Source organism: Maylandia zebra, linkage group LG2 (genome assembly GCF_041146795.1).
Source record: "Maylandia zebra isolate NMK-2024a linkage group LG2, Mzebra_GT3a, whole genome shotgun sequence".
Lineage (NCBI taxonomy): Eukaryota > Metazoa > Chordata > Actinopteri > Cichliformes > Cichlidae > Maylandia > Maylandia zebra.
The window spans coordinates 13,233,512-13,238,196 of NC_135168.1; the positions used below are offsets into that span (position 1 = coordinate 13,233,512).

The following is a 4,685-nucleotide window of genomic DNA, read 5'->3' on the forward strand; positions in this document are numbered from 1 at the left end:
GGGTTCCTTTAGAATAAACAAACATAGGATTTATTATCACTGAATAATTCTGTATAAATCTATACAAATTATAGAAATATGTAATAGGAAACAACAAAATAATCTAAATTATAAAATTGTGTGTGTGTGTGTGTGTGTGTGTGTGTGTGTGTGTGTGTGTGTGTACAATCAGGAGGGATGGGCATGATTTTAGTGTTTGAACAGTCATGAATTATCTTTAACAGCAGGTTGGATGTAATGTGTTAGAACTACCAGCAGGTGGGGATAAGAGACCTTTAAGGTGTTTGGTGCCACGCTCCACCTTCAGGTTTAAAACTAGTGTTAATGGAGTTTGAAGGTTGAGTTTGTTCCACGACTGCATTTCACTCACTGCCTCTGTTTGTATCTCTGTCACTGCAGGACCAACATGGAGCCAGAAGTCAGCGCTCTCAGGAGGCCGACAAACCTCACAGAAGAAAGGGAGAGAAAAAACACACCTGTGACGAGTGTGGGAAGGGTTTTACTCTGAAGGCTTCACTAAAACAGCATCAGGTCATCCACACTGGAGAGAGACCGTTCAGCTGTCACTTGTGTGGGAAGGGTTTTACTGTGAGGGCTAAACTAAAACAGCATCAGGTCATCCACACTGGAGAGAGACCGTTCAGCTGTGACTTGTGTGGAAAGTCTTTTTCCTTCAAGGGTTCCCTAAAACAACACCAACTCATCCACAGTGGAGTTAAAGCGTACAGCTGTGATCAGTGTGGCAGAGCTTTTACTGACAGTAGCAACTTACAGAAACATCTAGTTACCCACTCTGGAATTAAGGCATACAGCTGTGATCAGTGTGGCAGAGCTTTTACTCAAAGTAGCCACTTACAGAGTCATCTAGTTACCCACTCTGGAATTAAGGCATACAGCTGTGACGAGTGTGGGATGGAGTTTACTCTGAAGGCTTCACTAAAACAGCATCAGGTCATCCACACTGGAGAGAGACCGTTCAGCTGTGACTTGTGTGGCAGAGCTTTTACTCAAAGTAGCAGCTTACAGAGTCATCTAGTTACCCACTCTGGAATTAAGGCATACAGCTGTGACGAGTGTGGGATGGAGTTTACTCTGAAGGCTTCACTAAAACAGCATCAGGTCATCCACACTGGAGAGAGACCGTTCAGCTGTGACTTGTGTGGAAAGTCTTTTTCCTTGAAGGGTTACCTAAAACAACACCAGCTCATCCACAGTGGAGTTAAAGCATACAGCTGTGATCAGTGTGGCAGAGCTTTTACTCAAAGTAGCAGTTTACAGAGGCATCTAGTTACCCACTCTGGAATTAAGGCATACAGCTGTGACATCTGTGGAAAAACTTTCAGCCAGAGAGGGAACCGAAATGCACACCTACGCATTCACACCAGACATGATGTGTACTGCTGTGAACAGTGTGGCAAACAGTTTACAAGAGACGCACACTTACAACAACACATGTTTACCCACACTGAGGAGAGACCTTATCAATGTGACCTGTGTGAGAAGACTTTTAAATCTCCACATGACCTGAGACGACACCTTCAGATCCACACCAGAAAGAGACTCTACAAGTGCAGCTACTGTGAGGTATGTATTTATATTGTTATCTTGTCATTTTAGCCTGACTGTTTGGAACAACTCTGCTCATTAAACTGTGTTAGCATGTTAGCAATTCTACTGCATGGTAAAGCAGCTCTGAGTGATTATTCAGATTTTCCTTTCAGTTATGATTTTAGTATTACTGTAGTATTATGGTGGTAGTATTGTAGTTATTGCAGCCCAGTAAACTGAGTGTGTTAACTGAAACAGTCAAATGTAGTTGGACGTCTGCAGAGATGCTGTTTATTTCAGGCGACGTTCAGGATACAAATGTTGAAGGACTGACTTACACTGTCTTTGTGTCTTTGTTTAGAAGCAGAGCGACACAGATGGATCCAGTTCTCAACCCTGTCATCACTGTGGTGGTGGGAAAGACTTTCATTGTGACCTCTGTGGAAAAACTTTCAGTCGGCAAGCTGCCCTTAAAACACATCAACGTAGACACACTGGAGACAAACTGAAATACTGCAAAGAATGTGGGAGAAGCTTCACCACATCAAGTGATTTAAAACAACATGAACTGATTCACAGTGGGGTTAAAAAGCACTTCTGTGATCAGTGTGGGTCATCCTTTACCACTGCATGGAAGCTTAAATCACACAAACGAGTCCACACAGGAGAGAAACCACACAAGTGCAGACACTGTGACAGAAGCTTCTCACATTCAAGTACTTGTAACATTCATGAACGTACACACATGGAAGGAAACTACAGCTGTGACCAGTGTGACAAGAGCTTCAGGAATCTCAGTTCATACTCTGCACACAAACGATCCCACGTTACTAATAAACTGTTTCACTGTTACCAATGTGCCCAAACATTCACCTCATTGTCTGCTCTGTGCAAACATCAGCGCGATCACTCAGGGCTGAAATCACTCCCATCACTGGATCACAGTGAATCTGAAGACACAGAAAGATCCTCTGGTTTCTGTGTCAGACTCAAAAAGCTTGAGATCAGGCTCCACAGAGTTCAGATAGAATCATTTAAACTTGTGTTGAACTGAACTGGTTGCTGGGCTGAACTTCTACATAATACAGATCTACATGGGATCTTCTTTTCTGTTGTTTTACTGAGTCAGTTTTGTCCTTTTTTCTCTGTCCTGGTTTTGCTCGTCTGTAAATGATTGAAACTCAGTCAAATAGTTCATTGTTCTCCAGCAAAACGTTTTGGAAACTCATGTTTAACCTTTAAAACTCTGACATGTTTTAGCACACAAGGCTTCATCGGGGAGTTCACTCATGATTGGACCATGAGAACAAAGGTTTTTAGTTCTTTCAAAGAGAGTCTTGGAGATGTTTGATGTTTCTGTTTTTCTGAAACCACCTGAAAGAAAAACTATTTTTCTTGCTTTATGTAGTGTGGAAGTTTTTAATGTTTCTTCATCTGTGATGTTCTTGAATGTGTTCACGTGAAGATGGTACAAATAAACTGTCCTTTCAGCTTTAGCTCCTAATTTATTCATTATTTATGGATGTAGCACAGCAGCCGTCTCTTGATTAACACATGGAGGGCTCGGGATCTGATGGTGTCGTCTCCCTAATTTGCCCACTCAGTAAATCTCACTCATGGCCAAGAAATTGAAATAAACCTTGTTTCCCTGCTGGATAGTGATCCACTGTAACTCTGCTCCTCCTTCCTGTTTAGGATTTCTGTGGCTGAAGTAAAATTCCCTCCATCCATCACTTATCCCAGCTAACCCAAAGTGAAATAAAGTTTTGCTGGTCTTAAAAAAGCATTACAATAATGGGCATTACCAATGCAAACTGAATGATACAGAAGATGAAAGAAGAGACTTTGATCAGTTAATAAAGCTCATGATCTGGATTCATTGTGGCTGCTACACAGATACTTCTGGGTCACTTCTCTCAGTTAGGAACCTTCCTCACCAAACTGACTGTTGGACCACACCCCTGGTTTCATGAGAAATTGTTTCAGCCATGATTTCTCTTCCTGTATTTCAGAGTAAAGACTGAAGTGACAAATGGAAGCATGTTTAAAAAACACAATGTGAGAGAGACGTTGAGGTCCTTAGAAGTTACCCTGGGTTTTTCTGTCACCCTGCTAGATGTTACACACCTTGTTATTGGACTGATTTCTACTGCTGGACTACTCCTGCGGAGAGTATTGAGCTGTTATTGAGCTGCACATACGTTACGACCTGCTTAAGTTCGAGGTCACAGCGTCTGTAGAGCAGCTGGAACATAATGAAGTCTACAAGGTTAAAGTTTTCTCTTCAGTTATTGTTCTTTCTGCTGCTTGGTTTGATGGATCTGAGAGCTTTTGTTTTTATTATTGTTATTATAATTATCATTAATATTTTACTCTCTAGAAGCTTTAAAATAGTGTTTGTGTTTGAAAAAATTGATTTAAGAATTGAACAGAAACATCTGTCCTTCTGAAAATCGCCCAAAGGCACGGAGACAAAGTCAAAGGATGCAACCTGTAACTTTCTCTTCCTTCATGTTAGGACCATCATCCATGATTTATATAAAATGCATATAGCAACAGTAGCACTTTAGTTTGGACTTTATGATTTCTGTAACTGGAAAATATTATTTTGTTTAAAGACAGAAGTGACCGCATAGTTGCAACATCAAAGGGAAATATTAATTAATTAGCATCAAGTATATTTGTTGCTTAAGCGTTTGCACTATAACTTAAGTAGGATTATAACTTTTAAGGAAGGAAAGATTTCAGATATTTAGTTCACTGTTTCAGTTATTTTATATGAAATTAAAACATTTACGTTGGTCAAATATGATGCTCTAAATCAAATAAAAGTTTGAAAATAAATGATGTATTTTTAAATGCTGCAACAAATGTTCACAAAAAGTAACTATAATTAAAACCAGTTAAACAAAATCAAATGTTTGAATCATGCTTAACCAAATGCCAGGCTGGAGAGCTGAACCTAAAGTATACGTAGAAAGATTTCGACATCTGAGCAGTTTTTAATGTTTTTATCACATATAAATGTCACAGCAGTGGGTCCTGGCCCAATGCTTTGTGTTTTTGGTTTTCTTTGACTCTTGTTTTTCTTGGTTTTTGTTCTTCTTATTTATCAGGCTCTCAGTAATCTTAGTTCT

General features: G+C 39.9%; 1 long non-coding RNA gene across 1 annotated transcript; it reads left to right on the top strand.

The window, feature by feature from the left end:
* Nucleotides 1-377: 377 nt before the first annotated feature.
* On the top strand, nt 378-2,053 carry LOC143413592 (uncharacterized). The gene is made up of 2 exons (XR_013094199.1): nt 378-1,584; nt 1,910-2,053. It is a non-coding gene; the product is annotated as an uncharacterized LOC143413592 (long non-coding RNA).
* Nucleotides 2,054-4,685: the final 2,632 nt, after the last annotated feature.